This window comes from Galeopterus variegatus, unplaced genomic scaffold (assembly GCF_000696425.1).
Source record: "Galeopterus variegatus unplaced genomic scaffold, G_variegatus-3.0.2 Scaffold8082, whole genome shotgun sequence".
In the NCBI taxonomy this organism is placed as follows: Eukaryota; Metazoa; Chordata; class Mammalia; order Dermoptera; family Cynocephalidae; genus Galeopterus; species Galeopterus variegatus.
In genome coordinates, this window is record NW_007734193.1 from 40,112 (window position 1) to 60,024 (window position 19,913).

Sequence of the window (19,913 nt, forward strand, 5' to 3'; positions counted from 1 at the left end):
TTTTTTTTTTTTTTTTTTTTTTGTCTTTTTTGTGACCAGTAAGGGGATTGCAACCCTTGGCTCGGTGTCGCCTGCACCGCGCTAGCACACCGGCTATCCCCATATAGGATCCGAAGCCCTGGCGGGAGCATCGCTGTGCTCCCAGCGCTGCACTCTCCCGAGTGTGCCACGGGGCTGGCCCTTGGATCCAGCTTCTGACCTGGCTTTTCATGTTTAATACAACAACATTGTATTAGTCAGAGTAAGCTAGATTTTGCTGCAGTGACAAATCACTCAAAAATCTTTGTGGCTCGATGCAAAAAAAAAATGTGTCTCACTCACAAAGTCCACAGGGAGGCTTGGCTCATCCCAGATGCAAGAGGACTCAGCCTAATGGAGGCTTCATGCAGATGCATTCCTCCACAATCATGCAGACACGAAAATGGGAATGTAGAAAATTCCCATTGCACTCTAGCTCTTAAAACTTCCTTCCCAATGTGACATAAATGCTGGCGAAAGCACGGCAATCCCTAGCTTCAAAGAGGCAGGGAAGTGCAGTTCTACCACGTGCCCAGCAGAAGAACCAGAGCCATCTGACGGATGCCGCTGGGGACTCTCAAAAGCACATCCACTGCATGGTGGGCAGACTTTCCATTTTGAGCTGGAATGTACACTAAAACCCAAACTGTTAAGTGATAAATAACAACTATCCTCTGTTTATTAAGAGGCACAGAACCAGTCTTGCTACCACCCCAGTGACTGTCCCCTTCTTCCCAATCTATATAAGAAGACTGCAAGTTAAAGCAGGGTGGAAGGGCTGGGGGAACCTTAGAGGACCGCAGTGTCAGGAATGAAGAGATGCCATCCTGTCTTCTCCAAAGTCAAATACATGGGTCTCGAAGAGAACCAGTGGTTTGGTCGGAACAGCTTCCGTGAAGGCAGCGCTAGTGCCCAGTTCCCAGCTGAAAGCTTGCTGAGGTTTCGAAAACATAAGCCCATATAGAGGCCACCACTAAAGAGCAGCAAATGAAGATGACCTCAAGGACACATGACATGCACATTGTGGTTGTAAAAGGCGTACAGAATGTCAGGGCTGGTGCCAGCAACTGATCTGGCAATTTCTACGGTAAGGAGGAGAACTGTGGGGATAGCCTTTCTCAGTATACAGGGCATGCGACATACCCTTCCCTAGCTCCCTGGACCCCTAGAGGCAGGAAAAGAGGAATTTAGCAGTGCACATGACTATGACTCCGTAGAAGAAGCACAGGGATAAAAGGAGGTTCACCTTTCCCCAAGAGAGGGGTGAAGGCATGGACCACTAGAGGGGCCCAAGGGACTTCCTCTCCTTGAAGGAGTCATCAGCAGAATGCCACTCTAAAGAAACCTCCGTACCTTCTACGCGGAGGCCAGTACATTAGAAGAGATCACCAACATCAGATAAAATAAGCCCAAGCAAGAGTGACACGGGGGCCACCCCCCCAGCACCAGTAGACAGCCACATGTAAACAAATCTCTGACACTCATACACACTTGCCCTGATGCAAGCTCGAGGGGCCAGGCATGGCAGAAAAGGAGAGGCATGGCCGAGCTGGACCCATTCCATGGGGCCAGTGTGTTGGAAAGTGAAGGAGCAGGATTTCTCTACACTGTTACCTCCTTCTTTTTTCAAGATTCATAGTAAACATGATAATAATGACAATATCCAAAGTTGCAGCAAAATACCCAGCCACAGCCACTTAGCATTGACATCTACTACCAACAAGACCTTCCCTCTAATTCTAACCACTCCCCTGGCAAGTCTTTCGACACCAGCCATGGCACGAAGAAGCCTGCAGATGTATTCTGCTCTTTTGGAAAACACATGGTTTAATTTTGTTTTAATCAAATTAATTCCTTTCACATTATACGAGCTCAAAATTATAGTGGCAGTCTTAAACCAATTGTAAATGCAGACTTTGATTAATCTTTAAAAGGGCAAGTTCAAAAGCATTTCATAGAGCAAAGAAGTGAAGCAGGAAAATAATGGTAGTGTTCTTGTTTTGTTAAAAAAAAATGCTTCCCCAGAATTTCACATTTCTAGTAAATAAAGGGAAATTTTAGCACCTATTTATACTGTGTAATATATATCAGGCATTTCCAGGTTTTCTCTACTTTTCTATAAAACTTGGAAAAGGTATTGGATCTTGGCTCGCAAAGACAGACCTTGAATATTCTAGTTGGGAGTCACACAATCACACATATGCTGTATTAGATTACTTTTCTATGAAAATTCAGTAGTTGAGCCAATACTCAAACTCTTCAGATATTTCTGCAAATGTCCAGGTGCACCATCCCATTTGGTACCTTTTGCAATTTATCTTTTACATTGAAGTTTTCTTGCTATGTCAGAATTGAAGATAGGTCCAGATGCAGATTTTGTGCCAGGTTAAAAGCTGTAACAATGTTTCACAGTAAGACTGAACATCTTTTGATGGATCAAATTCTGTCCTCATCATTTGTTTTGGCCCCTGCAACATATGTCAGCCTTGCCAACTCTGCCTTCTAATATTTAATAGGGCAAAAAAAATTTTTTTTTAATGTTGTGCACGACAAAGTCTTTCTAGAACACAAAGAGAAAAAAAATGGGATAAAAATTACATTTTTTTTTCAGGCCCATGACCTGAGTTCCCTAGAGCCAATCGGAATATAAGGCAAGCCACACGTGAAGCACATATGTAATTTTCTATTTCCTTGTAGCCACATTCAAAAAGAAGTAAAGAGAAACGAGAAATTAATAATATATTTTATTTATCCCAGTATTTTCAAATATTACCATTTGAACATACAATGATATGAATATTTATTAATGAATAGTTTAAATTCTAATTTTTGTACAAAGTCTTCAAAATTCCGTGTGGATTTTACATACATAGCACATTTTTTAAATTTTATTTTAACTTCTCAATATACATTGTAGATGATTTTCTTGTCCCTTTACCTGTTCCTCTTTTCCCCCTCCCTCTCTCCCTTCCCTCTAGAGGAATGGAAATCTTCAGGCCAAAGGGATGCCTGTACTTCCATGTTCATTTGCAGCACTATTTAAAACAGCCAAGAGTTGGAACCAGCCCAAATGTCCATCATCAGATGAGTGGATAAGGAAACTGTGGTATCTCTACACAATGGAATACTACTCTGCTATAAAAAAGAAAGACATACATAGCACATTTTAAGTGCTCAATAGTCATATGACACTAGCAGCTTTCTATGCACAATGGAGCTCTGAAGAATACAAAAAACCATAGAAAAGATGTGCTAATATGTACTTAAGTAGCCTGTATACCCTGTTGGTGAAATACTAATACTAACAATAATAATGGTGATCACTATGGTAATAATAGAATTTGAATGCCTTTAATTCTTAGTATGATTGAAGCTTTACAGGTTGTCACAACAGTGTTATAAGGTAACCATTATCTATAGTTTACAGATGAGGAAACAGATTCAGAACTTGCCCAGTGTCACTGAGCTATCTACAGGTGAGATGGAATCCAGATCTAGCCCACAACTATGTTCTTTCCAACACACCCCATTGATACACGTCCCAGGATGTGGTTCTGAACAAGTGGCTTGGCCACCAGAACACTTAAGTGCATTGTCGAGTTCTGAGGAAACCTGGGGAAGGTTGTGTGTGCTCCAGGCATCCCAGGATTTCTCATAATGATTGCAAAAGAAGTGATGTTATGACTTCTCTCGGGAGTTTAATCAGCTCTGATGAAACTGATGAAAGTTTGTATCAAGTCAACAATGTCCATTTTCCCGCTCTTAAGAATCACTGTTATCCTGACCCCTTGAGGTACACTTTGAGCATCCAGTCATTTAACTTGTCTGAGGTCATGAAGATGATAACAGCAAGAGCTAGACTCCACCCAAGCCTGTCTGATGTTGTACCATGTTGGACAGCCTCCATCATGTGTTCTGTTAGGTCTGCACCTCAGAGAATCAACTGAGGCTTACTCACTGGAAGAAAAAAAGATCCCAATGAATTATAAATGGTCCCTCATCCATGCAATGTCTTTGCTCAGGGAGACAGGGAAGAGGTCCCCCAAACTGAATTGAGGACAACCTAGTGGAGGATCTCTGTCTGTGCATGAACCATGGCCCACTGGATGCGGACGTGTCAGACACATTTGTAGGGCTGGTGGGTGGGACTTGTACACACAACAGCTGAAGAAGCCTATAGGACAGGTGTCCTCTGTGTTGTGGTAGGAATGACAGGTCATCTGAGCGGAGCATGGTTTTTATACTCAAATCTTCTCCTGCTCAATCCTCAGTGATTCCTGGCTGAAACCTAGGGCAAGGGGCTGCAAAGTAAGAACCTAAAAGAGTGGCTTCCCTGGACCTCCATGGGCACTGATGGTGCAGCAGCTTTGGCAGGAGGATCATTTGCATGACCAGTCCAGGCACTGCACCCACCAAACTCAGCGCCTTGGGAGGTCAGGAGCCCTGCTGGTGCCAGCCCTTGGCCTCAAGAGCAATGGACAGGCCCTCTGTGGCTCCCAGCTATACAGCTGCTGCCTCTGACATCTGGAGCTTCCAGAGGCTTTTTCACAGCAAGTCAGAGTGGGGAGGGAAGAAAGGGCCGGGTTCTGAAGGGCACCCAGGAAAGGAAGCAGCAGCCCCTCAAACCCCTTCTAATGACAAGGGAGAATTTCAGGGATGCCGACACGAGGTGCTACTGTGACACAGAGGCAATCTACATTGCCCCTCTTTTTCTGTGTACATTCAGGCTAGGGTTGCCAGATTTAGCAAATAAAATACTGAACACCCAGTTAAATTTGAATTTCAAATAAACAATGGATATTTTTTAATGTAAATATGTCCCACGCAACATGCTATTAACATTGTACTAAAAAGTTGTTCATTGCTTATCTGAAATTCAAATTTAACTGGGCTTCTTGCATTTAATCTGGAAGCTATAATCTGACCACATGAGAGTCTGTACACAATATAAGAGTTTCTGCTGTGTTCACTGTGAGGCTTAGACAGCAAATAGTGCAGTGCAGCAGTTAAATGCCTCAGACAGGAGTCAGAAAACCCATGCGTGAAATTAGCTCTGACACCTGCCAAAAACTTGGCCCAACAGATGGAATTGCTTCTCTCAGCCTTTATGTCCTCATCTGTAAAATGGGGATTGTATCTCTTCCTTCACCTTTTACTAGGATCTGATGAAATGATAAGTGGAGGATATAATTATTCCAGAAAATGTTCATGTTAACATTATATCAAAAATAATCAGCATTGATTATCGTGCACACATCTGTGTATATAATGCCTGATTTAACCTCTGTGGGGCCATCCTAACTGCCTTTGAACCTCAACGAGTAATATCTTTTTTAAAAATTAATAAAATTGGGAACATTTAAAAAGCGATTTCAGGTCTTAAAAGGTTTTATAATAGGTACTTTTAAAATTTTAGGGAACTGAATCAAGTGGCCAAGGAATAAAGAGGATGACATTCTGTCTATTTTTAGTAGAGTGAATAAAAATATATTCTTAATTTTGAAATAAAAATTTTTGTAATATTTACCAAAGGGTCAGGTTATCGAAAATACTAAACTATGGAAAACACTTTTGTTCAGCATTTACAAGTTACACCGACTGCTTGCTAAATTGTAAACTCATCTATAGTATATGTTCAATGTTCAGACAAGTTTATTTACTGATATAATTATTGACAAATTAGACCAAAACATAAGTCACCCCTAATGTCTGGGAACACACACAGAGAGAAACATGAACGTATACACATACAAATGTACTTTTTATTTATTTATTTTTAAGCCATAGAGAATCTCAGAATTCTGAGAGAGAGAAGATGTGCCACTATTTGACAGCAACACTTGGCAATAGTTCTGACAGTTTGAGGAGAAGCCAATCTCAGTGGTAAACCCTTTTATGGGCCCTTGGCTGGGACATTAAAATAGGAATGTAGCATCGGGAGAGCAGGGTTGGCAAGAACTGGAGGCAAGCTTCACTCTGTTTATTTCTGCCTTCACTGTAAACTGTGCTCACAGCGGAATTTACATTGTGCCAGGTCTGCGTTGCTTCATAGAGCACAGACCCGGGGCAAGTGGAAGGAGACTGGAGAAACAAGGAACAGCCCTCTCCTCCAGTGTCAGCTTTTAGCAAAGGCTTGAACTTATCAGTGGCTTTAACTCTGCCATTCTATCGGGCACCTCCTATACATCAAGCACTGTTAGCACTTGGCCTTTGCCGGGTGCAAAATGGAAATAATGACTATATCTATTTCATAGGGGTGTCCTGGTGATAAAGCACAAGAATGCTCATAAAGTGCTCGTCACGGTGGTTGGCACCGAGTAAACATTCAATAACTAAATGGTAAGTTGGACGCATTATAATTATTGAACAGTTACTCAGTACAGATCCAGGATTCAAACCCCACAGCCCAGCTCCAGAGCCAGCCTTCTTAATCACTATCTTGCATCATCGCCATTAATTATCCATTAATTTTCATAGAACATTTGAAAATGCCTCATTGTGGTTATTCTTGAAATTGATAAAATGAGGCACAGAGAATTTTAATAGCTCAGCCAAGATTTTAACGAAAGGGACGCTTCCTCTGGCAGCGACCATTCCATGCAGTGGTTTACTACATAAACCTTAATCAATGCATGGAACACACCGAGTATTAGAGAAAGTATTGGAGGAAAAAAATAAAAGAATTAGAAGACATAGCCCCCACATCGAGCAGGCTTACTTTCTAGCCAAGAAGACGAAGCCCACACCACTGAACTCAGAAAAGAGCCAATGACTAGGGATGCATGCGTGTGAACGCACAGACACAAAACGTGCAGACAAAAGACGGAAAGGAGAAAATCGAGAGGGAGCAGTCATAGCAGCTTTCAGGAAAAGGGAAATTTAGCGCCAAGTTTAGAAAGAAAAGATGGATACGGGTTGGCAGAGTCTTCACACCCCAGCCATCTCGCCGATCAGCAAATCCTCCTCGCCCAGGGCCGCTCCCACCACGAACCTCCAGGGCCGCAGCACGCACACTGCAGCGGGGAGCCCGAGCCAGCCCGGCGGACACGGTCGTCTCCACGCCCAACGTGGCCAGCACCAGTGGCCGAAGGAATCCGCCAGCACGGGAGAAGGTGACCTATTCCAAGGGAATAAGACAAAGAAACTGCAGAGACAATTAGAGTCCTGTAAAATTTTCAACCTTCCCTTTGTTTTGTTTTTGCCATTGCAAATTATTTTCTTGCCAGTTTTAGAATGCACGCTGGCTTTTCACACTTCAGTATCTGGATTTACACATGCTCCACACTTTCTCCCCCTTTTTACCCTCCCCCCTTTTCTATGCTCTTATTCTCACCCTCTCTTCCCACACCACCCCTAAAGACAAACGAAAATAAAACAAACAAACAAATATGTGAAGCTCCTTACTTGGAATGATTCAAGAGTCTCTATACTATTAAGCTACTGAGTAATGATTGGCTGCTTTCCAGGTGGCTCTGCAGTCTGTTAAATAGCTCAATTAGTGAGCTGCGCGCTCTCGAGCGGTCTCTCTCTCTCCTCTCTCTCCTCTATCTCCTCTCTCTTTCTCTCGCTCATTGAATTCTGCCAAGTGTGTGCTGCATTGTTGCAAGGGGCAGTGCCAAATTAGCCAAGCAACATCCCTTGCTAGCCCTGATGTCTGGGACACCTGAGAAATCACCATCCCCAGGCCCTGTCAGGACCACAAGGCAGCAGAGAGCACTGTGGCAGGATGGTGTTTCCTTCTGGGGGACTGGTTAATGAGCAATGTAGGTGAAGACCCTGGAGAGTCACCTGGGCATCTTGCCCACCCAAACGCAAGACAGCATCGATATGGCAGCAGAGAAGGAGCCCAGATCCAGGGACAGGGACGGAGGAAAGGAGAGTGGAGAAAAGAGCACGGGTCAGAAAGCCAGACCGTGCCAGCCCATTTAGGTCTGAGCGGTGTTGAGTAAGGCTTAAGGCCTTTTTCTTAAAAAAAAAAATACAATTCTCAAAAATATATAAGCCAAAATGTCAGTGTGGCGTACATCTCCTGGGTGCCCTTGGCACCGTTTATCCCAGGGCTGGGCCATTGTCCCCTCCCTCCCTCTGCTCATAAAACAAGGTTTACGCACATACTCTCCACCCACCGAACACACACATGAAGTGAGGACTCAAATCTATGCTATATTTATGTCTATTTGTGGCTCAACCAGACATAAACAGTGTCAGAAGTGAACAAATGAGAAAGCTGTGCTCTACGTGGAGTATGCAAGCCCTATATAATTCACAGTTCCTTAGCTGAAACTTGTTGCAAGGCTCTGAAAATTCATACAGAAAGCAGGACATTCACGTCATAAGGTAAACACATTTAGTCTGTTGTCTGTTTCAGTAACACATTTATTGGTATGGGCTATGTGATACCGATGTACTCATTACATCTTGGCATTTACAATATACAGTATTTCTCTGTTTGACTCACTTCAGCCTTCATACCAATTAGGTGAAAGAAAATATTGTTTGCAAAAATACTTTTAGGGGGATTACATTTATCGTAGAACATTATGTATCACAATTTTAGAAACATTAAGTCCCAACATTTACATATAATTATTATGGTTATACCCTAGAGAAGATATTTAAATGTCTTTACCCTATCTGCTGGGTATATGTTTCTCTTGGAAGGAGAACCCTGTCAAACAATTAGAATACTGAAATAAGAGAAATATTCTTGGTTGCTAAATTGGAGAAAAAGTTGCCCCGAGATAAAAATTCTTAATGTAAAATTGTACTTTGATTTGGGTGGTTTATTTTTGTTATGACATTATGGGAATTTTTTTGAATTTTAAGCATAAAATCATACAACTCAATTATCGAGATATTTGCATCTGAGAAAATCAAATACTGAAATTAGACTCGTAGATTTTTATGTGGGCTCGAATCTGTTTCTTTGTCATTCTTATGGGTACTTGGAAGTGTTTTGTCATGAATGCTAATGTGCTTTGTGTTTTAAGTAGTGATTTTGCGTATGTTGAAACAGACAAATTTGAGCTGGAGACACAGGCAAAGCACTTTGTTGGGTGCTGCTGAAAGAAATCATAAAGATCCTTTAAAAATGAAATCTCCAAATTTATTTTTCTTCAGCTCAAAAGGCATCTATGAGTGCTGATGAGTATCTGCCTACCTTTTAGCTGGATACATACCTTAATAAAGGAAAAAAAGTTAATTTTAATTTTAATAGCAGCTTCGCACTATCTCAGCACACACCTAATTTTTTTAGAGGACAGATCAAAGGTTATCATGGATACCTGTACAAGTCACTAGTAAAATACCACATTAGATTTACCCATCATCCATTTCCATTTTTTCCTGGAAAAAAAAAAAAAAAAGAAAATGAGAGAAAAAAAGAAAGCATAATCAAAAGCCTAAATGACAAAGAGTTGACAGTCAGATTCTGTGGTAAATGATTCCAGAGTCGCTGGCCTGCGGAGACGCTGAGGAAGTCCCCAGCAGACCTGATTAATTCCAGTCTCTCCAGCTGCCAGGGGAGCAGAGGGTAAGCAGTTTCGCAGAGAGGAGCCTATTACCACTACTAGGCTGAAATAGATCTAATCAACTCACAGCCGCTCAAAAGAAAACTTTACAGGTTTAGCTCACTAAGGCAGTGCTTTAAAATGATGACTACAAAGGACCATGGGAGTCTGAAAGCATTTAGTCTTTATTGCAGCTCAAGGAAATTTTCTGCTGTGGTTAGGCCATGCTAATTTACTGAACATGACAAAGCCTCCCAGACAGTGTGACATCATTTGTTTAAAGGCCCCAGTGCTCATACTGGAGTATTTCGAATATTACTTTTTTTTTCTTCAAAAACAGTTAATTTGTTGATATTTCATCGGTGTTTGGGCTAATTACATGCACCATTATAAATGTCTGGACTAACCTACTTTAACATTTAATTTAAACAACAATGCTCTGTAATTTGTCATGGTGTTCACAAAGTGATGAATATTGCAACTTTGTTTTCTAAGCAATCAACATGTTATCGGTGCATCTTAAGAGGAAATTCCTGGCAGGAAGGAGACCCTAAGAAACTGATGTAGTGTTCACATCCTCGGCTTCAGAATTAAACTAAGTAACGTAGCAATGTGTGTCATAATGATCTGAATGGACTGAAAACGCTATGAACTAATAAACACTATCTCAAACAAAGTTGTGGATTTTTAAAAGTATTCCATATTCCATGTTGGATTGTATAACCACCTCCTTTTTAGTGGAAAATAAACAGAGGAAAATTATTAAGGCCAGATTGAAACCAAATAACCATTTGTCTTTTTTTGTCTTTTTTTTTTTTTGATGATTGGAAATCTTTGTAAAGATTTGCAGAGGTAAAATCTGCTTTTGTTTAAATAATCAAGATTTGGAAACTGCACGAGTTACATGATACGTTGTTTTGAATGCTATATGTGATAGCAATGCGCACACACACACTTATTAAATATATTGATTACTGATGAATTCACTGATCACACCACCAAAAGAAATTAAAGGGGAGTACTCCAATCATTGAATTTAAGTTAATTACAGATGATAATCTGCAAACTGTTTCCTTCAAAAATGTTATGTGAAAGGAAGATACAGCAGAACCAAAAAGACGGATAGTGAAGAAGCAGAGATGAGATAAATAATGGAGAGTTTAGAATTTTAGTAATTGCTTCTGAGACTCTGTTAGACATCATTTCAAGTGCAGTGGGAGGGCAGTGGAGCAAGGATGCTCATATCCCAAGAAAAAGTCCCAAGACACCCTGGAAAGCTGACTTCTAGATTTAGAAAAACACCCTTGCCTGCTGAGCACTTGCATAGAACTTATAATGCCATCTAACAATATCATTATTACTGATAGTATCTGAATTATAGCTAAGATGTTCATATACTCAGAGCTCTTGATGAGTTTTTCCCCTTAAAATTGAATGTTGGGCTATTTATCCCTCACTTATACAGAGCTCAAAATGGTTATAATGCCATCTAACAATATCATTATTACTGATAGTATCTGAATTATAGCTAAGATGTTCATATACTCAGAGCTCTTGATGAGTTTTTCCCCTTAAAATTGAATGTTGGGCTATTTATCCCTCACTTATACAGAGCTCAAAATGGTTCCCAGACTTCCCTGCAGGTCAAGGAGTCCAAGATGCATTATATAAATCCATATTTGAATATGATTTGGAAATGTCTGACTTTCATCAGAACATTACCTTTGGTTCTATTATGTCCTGAACTATTTCACTGGAGTTCATGCTGGATTCTGTTTTAGATGAAAAACACATTTCCTTTTCTGAGGTTTTTCAATTTTGTCTCATTAAGTTGCTGTTAAGCTACTTAAAATGTTAACACCAAAAATCCAGCATTAATTACCCCTAGACTAGATACAAATGCCTGTGGAACTGCGGATCTGAACAGGCCAGTCTCCAACAGAGCCATGAGTTCCTCGTAGTCACAGGACACCAAAGACCAGATCTACGCCTGTCTCTTGCAGTGACAGTGGGTTCCTAGTGGCATCAAATGTGCCAGCAATTAGACAGCTGTATGTGTAATTGATTTGACATACCTGTTTTGGTTTTTCAGAGAAAAACTACCTTTTTTACAAGGATAAGTTTTTTGATAATATAAATAGTTTTAAAAAATATAATGTATTATAATTCTGTAGCATCTAATAGAGATCTAAATAAAATTGCAATATTTTGGAAAAGTATCAGATGCATATGGCCCTGGTAGTTGGTTTGATCCTTGAATTTAGAAGTCGGCTGTTGGAGCACAGGTCATGAGAACTCACCAAACTTGACTTGTTCTTTTCAATCTGTTCCAAGATCTGATGACAACACAATACATATTATCAGTGGAAAAGAAGAAATAGAGGGGGGCAGTATGGAAATAACCAGATAAGAGAAAAACAAAAACCATAAATCCATCTGCAAAACAACTCAGAGCAGATGAACTGCTAATGCCCAATTAGTAGCATCACCTTCACACACAAAGCAGGAGCTCTCAGAAAAAAACCAAAAACCAAAATCATTATAACAAAATCTTAAAGTTGAATATCTTTAAGTAAGAAAAAAATAGAAACATATTCACAAAGTTAGAACATTAAAGAAATAGAGGTAATATGAACGTTGATAGGAAAGCCTTGAATGAAGTAAATGTTCTGTTGAGTACCTAGGAATATAATTTTCTGAAAGATTGAGTTGTTTATTGACCATCTTGCTTACATATATGTTGTTGAAGGATTTACTTATCATGGATTTTGTCATGGTGTTTACCAGTGGATTTTACCACCTTAACACCATGGTTAGTGTTAAAGCGCACGTGGCGTGTCTCTAATCAATGCCTTGCATATCCCAGAAAGTCATTAAGGAACAGCCCTGTCACTACAGGCTCCAAGGAAGAGATAATGGACCACAAGGTGATGTGGATGCGTGCAGAGTGGGGTCCATCTCCAGAGAGGGAGAGGTTGGGACAAGAGGAGCTCATCCCCACCTGAAAATATCACGAGCATTCTAAAGAGCATGGTTTATATTGTGCTTGAAGAAAATCATCTGGGTTTGCTTTATTATTTTATGTCTTCTGGCAAGATCACAGTGATGTCAGATGTGATTCAGCAATAGAGGCATGGCTGTATTGGCAGATTTTTAGACTAAATTCCAAGGATTGTTCTTTTTGACCATCTACCTCCATGTGGTTTGGCTTTTTAATGGAGTTCAATAGGCTTTTTATTTCTTATTATAATTTATTTAAAAATCTCTATGTACTATAGTGTTTGTGCTACTGAATATTGTTCTAGTTCTCTTTATATGCCAAATTCTCAATATGGAAGAGTAAAGATGTGCTAATTAAACTCAATCTATTTCACATCTATTAAATCAGACTGTGATCTCTCATCAGATTTCATATGTTAAGTAGGATTTAGGGCTGGTCAACAGATGTAAAATGTTCAGAAATGTGGCGAACAACTAATTCCAATGACCATTCCGGCATCAGATTTTTTTTTTTTTTAACTTGTTCAGATGCTGAGGGGTTGTATTTCAGTCCGGCTAGACATTTGGCAACAACAGAGAAAACTACATTTCATGGCTCCCCTGGGTGGATATCAGTTGCAGTTATTTTAATTATTTCCAACATTTAGTTTTTCTCTTGAAATGGCTACTCTTTCTTTGATTCTACCATTGATAAAAGCCATGACTGTGCTGGACTGAGTGACAAGAACTGCAAAGGTGACTTTATATCCCAGTAGCACATTCGATGTGTCCCTCCTGTGTAGGCAGCCATCCACATCCCCACCAAAAACACAAGAAAAACACCACCAACAAAGTCCTCTGAGGAGTGCAAAGGGATAAAGAATTTGACTTTTGTAAAGAACAGTTTTGGTGAAGAAAGCAACATAAAATGGTAGGCAGTAAAATTACTAACAGACCTGTTTCTGGGTTCTTGTAAAAGAGTGACAGAGTTTACACGGCAATGAATTGTAGTCACTGAAAGGAAATGCATTTCATCCCTCAAAAAACAAATCCACCAAAATATGAAGACCACCAAACGTAAAACCCTGCACCTCCATCCCGTCTCCCCAGTGTAAAAATAAGAAAGTCTATCGGTATAGTGGAGTTCAGAGCTTAACAAAGACTGTGGGGTTTCTTTGAAAAGATTACATGGATAAGTCCCTAGTGACAGAAAGAGTGAGGTCTGACAGTGAAAAACCATGCAAATCACAACTATTCAAAAATCAATGTGGAAGCCCAAAGATCTCAGGCCAATCAAAGGGTTCCTTTCTGCCCCCTGGTGGATGGAGACATTTTTCCACATGCCCATCACATTAGCTGTAAACACAGACTTCAATGGGTTACTGAAAGTAAGTCTCTGAAAAAGACAATCATGTGGTCAGATTTAACAAATTTTCTTTTTAGTAAATGCTTTGTAACAAAGTGACCATTTAATTTGAGCAATTCTGTGCTGCTCTGTCCTTTAGCATGTGAAGTGACATTTCTATCGGGACAAGTGGCTCTGTGTATTGTGATCTTGGGTTATTTTTCACCATGTGTTTCTCTCCATATCAATTTTTTTTTTCCTTCTCATCTGCTCATATTCGAAACAGAAGCTACAAAGAGAAAGTTACTTCAATCTTTCATTATTTTCTTCCCTGAATTTTTTCTGGCACCCGTTCTTCTAAATGTCACTATCCCTTCCTCTCCAGTGCCCATGGTAGTATCTCCTACACTATGCTTTCAATGGGTTGATGACTTTACAGGACTAGCAACTTACAGTTTTCATTTATTTCCCAAGTCAAATAAAGTGAAAACAATATAAGAACAAATTAATAAATGCATGGTAATATGGCAGCCAGAGAGATTTCATTTCAATTTTGCCACCTTTATAGAAGTATTTTTGAGAGTGATATGCTCTGAAATTTTATAAAACTCTTGCCAAAGTTAAAAATAATGTGTAGTGATGACATTCCCTTTTCACAAATGCACACATCGTAGAACCTATGCCTAGCCACAGGATGTCACAATCTTTGGGGATTGGCAATTCACACAGTGCAAAATCCCATTTGCAACATAGCTTTCCCCAATCCCATGGGATTCATTGTGAGAGCATTTTAATATAATAGTTTTCTTATAGTTGAGAACTCTGGAATGATAGCCCCTCGTCTAAGACAGAGGGATATTAAACAGAGTTGAAATAATAAATTGGTGGTGTAAAGAATGGTTTACCTTTTATATTTTTATCTTGTGTGTGCATTTCTTACCTACTTTTCTCTGCATTTTTACAGTCTCTTCTAGTAGAAGGACACAGGAACACAGGCTTTGGATTGCTACCACACTCATCTATTTCTTTTAGAGACAGGAACTGGAACCCTTTAAAGAATAATACACGTGCTCTTCTCATCCCATAGCTTAGAAAATCCACTTCATTTCCTCCAACCCGTGAGAAAACAATGCTTTATGAATATTGTCTGCTCTTCTACAGACACCTCTTTTCTGTAGTAAGTGTTGTTTGAAGGAAGATCAATGTTCCATTTTAATCAAAGTTTCTCCCCGCCTCAGCATTTTTTCATTTTTATTTTCAAAAGTATCAAGCTCACAAGAAAATGATTCTTTCAGAAATGGTACGTACCAGACGGGGTTCCTTATGTGTGTCTTCTACAGAGAGTTCATACTTCCAAGTGTTCAGTGATATCCGGAAACTGAGCAGACCGTGAGCGTCAGCTTAGTCATTGACTAAACATCAATGACAATACTAACATTGACACGCGGATGTGAGGCGTATGACGTGTAAAAAGTGTACAGATGACACAGAAGCCTCATCAGCTGGGAACTAGATTCCTCCCCAGCTGTGAACACCGGGCTGGGAAATCACAGATCATTCTCAGCACAATCATCACTTTTAAAGTCAAACTTCTGGTTTAAAGGGGAAAAAACTGTCCATCTCCGCTTTATTTAGTGATTATTCAGGGGGTTGGATGTGGACTCTTTTGAGAGGGCTCCCTTCCGTAGTCATCAGGCTTTGTGGTTTGCATGGCCCCCTTCAAGTCCTGTCACCATCGCACACACCTAAGAGTTTGCATCTTTACACAGCTGTAAGTCATAAACAAAAACAACAGAACTTTTTTTATAAAAATCTATTTATACCTAAAAATTAGAACATACCTCAAAGGAAAGCAATCAAATACAAATAAAAAAGTTTAGTTCTTATAAAAGAATAAAGGTCAAGCCAAACACTTGCCTTTTGCACCTGGATCTTCCTCTTTTGGCTAAAAACAGATAACGGAACTTTAAACCCTCCGACGATAGCATTTTAAGTCAATCATTGTCACAGGGGGGAAAATGAAGAATAAGCCTATTACCGATCAGGACAAAAAATAACCAAATTTAGTAATTCAGAAAATTACTTTTTTTTTTTTTTGGCAAAGGAATTGTCCTCATCTGTGATATACATTTAAGAATGAAACTTAAATTAGCTCCTTAAAGTGGTCCTGTGACTTTAATTATTCACAAAGTACACAAATTTAATGAGCTTTTAAATATTAAAACTCTTCTGTATTGTCACTACGGTGAGCTCTTAATTTACAGAGCAATTAAGTCAGGACCCTCATTCATCAGGACATGTGCGTTTGTTGAAAACGTAGTCAGTTTTTATTAATTGATGCTATGGAAAGACTGAGGTGGAATTAATGTGTGTCTTCAGAGGTCGTGCGGGTGGTGGTGGGGAGCTAGCAAGGAGCCAGACGTGAGATACATAAGTGACCACTCTTCCCCGATCGCCCCAGAGACTGCTGAAGCATTAGGGTGCATGATGGTTACCGTTCTCAGCCAAAATGCTCACAGGAAAATGCCCCTGTTTTTCTCTGGCAAACATCTGTCATGGGTAGTAGCTGAGCAACAGGGAAACTTCAAAGCACTACTTTCTGATTATTAGCAGAGTGTGGAGTGTAATGTTCTTACATTTTAATGCAAACCAAGTGTTGATGAGCTGAGAGGGTAGAATTAAAAAGTAGCCAAAATTTCCTTTGTTCTTCGGGATGGGGCTGACAAGAATATTCACAGTTCGTAGTATTCCTCAGTACTTATCAATCTGTGAGACACAAGAAACCCTTGCTCTGTAGGCAGATGGTGGGAGTGGAGCTGGACCAGGCCGCCCTTCCCTGTTGTCCACCTGCAAGGCTCTGCCCCAACGTCTGGTGTCCACTGTTCAGCATAAATTGTTTAAAGACAATCTCGTTCAAGAAAGTGGTTATAAAAGAGGAAGACTAAGTTCAAATGGTGCCTATTTTAGCACTTGCCTGCAGAAATAGCAACTGCTTAAACACAGTTTGCTGTAAAGGTTGAAGTAGGAAGACACTTCCTGGCTTGGAATATAAACATGAGCACAGAGCACCAAAAATATCTGAGTACTTTTGCAGGCATTTCAGCTAGTTGGTGGAATGATTCGTACATGCCGAGATGGAACTTTCAGTTGAACTAGTAATGGGCAGACAGAATCTAAGTTTTTAACCATTTTTGTAAGAATAGAGTTGATAGTGCAACAATCTCCAAGCTTCCTCTAATCCTGGAACTCCACAATTCACCCGGAAAACATTAAAAAAATACCCAAAACGGCACAACTTAAGAATATTTCCTAAGTGCACAAACTGGAACATTATCCTTGTTCCTTCGGTTTGATTCCTACCAAATTGTAAGCCAGCATACACACAGGTTGTCCAGTCCCTGAAGCTAAGGTCACAGGAAGAGACAGGCATCTCCTAATTCCAGGTGTGTTTGGACTTGTGGCCTCGGGAGCACCAAAACGTTTGATGGGACCATGCCAAACGGTCCCCTGTAACCAGGAGTTGGCTAATACATTCCCATTCCTCATTCAGACAGGCAACAGAGGCAAAAAAAAAAAAAAAAAGCAGCCGGGCAGCAAAGCTGTCTTCTGCAAATGCTCTGTAATAAATTGTTCTTTCAGTGGTGCAGAAGACGGATTTTTCTTTCCTTTGCTTCTTTCCTCCTTTGCTGGGAAGCACCACCGGGAGGGGAGGCTTGCCTCCCCACCTGGCCCTGGCTGCCTGTGCCCATAAATTTGCCTATGCGATGCTTGTTTACGGGTCGCTGATGGAACATGGAGACGGTGCGTCTTGTGAGCGCTGGTAGATAATCATGGTAATTGATGTTCGGAGCTGTGAGCTCCTAGGAGCACGGGGTCCCTTTCTCCCAGTGAGGCCCTGCTCTCTGTTATCAGTCCAGCCCATAATTAAATATCACTCTTTTACAATATGTTTCAGGCTCCTTAATGAGTCTAAAGCAGAAATAGTCACCTCTTTCCCCCCTGAGCTTTATTTGCTTGTTATTAAACAATGTTATTGAGCTGCCTTCTTTCCCTGTGTTGCCAAACCCGCATCATTTCCGTTTTATAATTGCACAATTAGAGCCAACGCTTTGCTTCCATACATCAGCAGGCCCTGCGTGTGCAGGCGTGAGTGTGTACGTGTGCGGAGAGGAGGAGAGAGAGGGAAAAAATCAGGTGCTCATGTGGACTACTCAGATGCATCTTATTTTCATTAACTGCCAGATTTTGCAAAATGGGAAGCGATTTATCATAAGCCATTTTCTTCTATCAACCACCTCCACCAACCAACGCCGTGACTTTCGCCGTGACCTTGTGCTGTGTAGCGGAGGGTCCAATTTGCTCATTGTTACTCGCTTGCATAATCCTATGCCCCTCCCCCACAGCCTTTTTTTCCCCCAAGCAAAATCCAGTCATTTATATGCCGAGGCTAAACGGTATTCTTTTTGCCCCCAAAGCTGGCAAGCTGTGTGACACTCGTAATTCCTCCTGACGAATTTGCAGAGGGCTCCGCCTCTCACACGCGCGCTCTCCCCCACGCACGCACTCACACGCACCCCCTAAGCTGCTCTAAGCAGTGCATTAAGTAGCTGAGGAAAATCCATTCACGTTCTGCTGTGTCGCTTTCTTCTCAAGTCATGAGCCCATCACAAGACTTTTTCTAGCTGGAGGTTGCCACGGTGAAGATTTACAATGCCAGTTATTCATACATCTGCCTTCTCTTTTTCCCCCCCTTATTCTTAAATCCCTTGGGCGAGGGCAACCTTGATACTGAGACTCGTCGAATTCATGCAGGCTTATCAACCCGGCGAAGGCTGCAGGCCTGCGCCCGTGTCCCCCGCCGGCTCCCAAGCGGGGGCTGGGGGAGAGATCATGACAAGCAACATAAGGGAAAACTTACATACATACATGTAGGTATTTTTTAAAAAAATAAAAAGCAGAATCTGTTTCACTAATCATTTATTAATATTTTTTTAAACTACTTTTGAGTCTCTGGAGACCAGTATGCATTTGACGCTGGAAGGTTGAATGGTGACCTTAGTGTCACTAAAATAGTATTAGAAAGTCCGCCCATCAGCGTTCAGGAGCTAGCAGGAGTGGGTACACTTCTTCCTCCACGTTAAAGGACTGTAGGGAAGAAATCTCAAGGCAATTTAAAATGCACCTTTGATGGCTATTAGGTTTTTTTCTGCTTTTTTCTTTACTTAATTATTTCTTCTTCTCTTAATTATTACTAAGTTGATGATTTTTAAAGAATATAGAGAAGAGGGAAAAACAAATATTTTCAGAAGCAAAAATTAATATTTTAATGATATCATTGAAAATTTGCCCAATCTGAAAAAGACATCAGTCCTGTGGTAACATAATAGAAAACTATGCTTTCATCATTACAGGAAAAAAAAAAAAAAGACTTTTAACATATTGTTAGAAGACAACAATTGAAGTCTTGTCAGGTGATCATCTGGAACACTTTTACAGAAGTTTATGAAATTATTTTTACTTGGATTGAAATACAATCTGTCTCAGAATTGTAGGGTGTTGTTTCATCTTAATTTTTTACTCATTAACTTCAAGAATGTAAAATATGGCCTCCCTGGTATTCTTAACGCCCTCAGTTTGGGTTGTGGTTTGTGTGTCCTGGGAGCCGTGTGGCAGGATCCTCTTCTGGGTGCCCTTTCTCTACCTGAGGGTTGGCTGTGTTTGCTGCCCCTGGGTGCGAGAGCCCTGTAGGCCTGGCAGGTGCACGATGCCCTAAGCCGAGGGGGTCTGGGCAGCCACAGGAACTGCTGCTTCAGGAAGAAGGCAGGATACCCCTGCTGGACTGGTGGCAATGCACTGGGGCTTGGAAGATGATACCCCAAAGTACGGCACTTTGGCATGCTGGGGACTTTAGACCGAAGGAGATTGGAGGCCTCAGGAGCAGCCTCAGAAGCAAGTCCTCCCTGACCTTCTCCTGCCCTTCTGTCTCTCCTTCCTCCTCCTTCCCTGAAGCGAGTCATGGAAACCAGAATTCTTCTCTCCCAAGGCGAGTCATTGAAACTAGA

General features: G+C 40.8%; 1 pseudogene; it reads right to left on the minus strand.

The window, feature by feature from the left end:
• LOC103608158 overlaps positions 1–11,291 on the minus strand; it is a 28,494-nt pseudogene extending 17,203 nt beyond the window's left edge.
• Between the last annotated feature and the right edge of the window lie 8,622 nt (positions 11,292–19,913).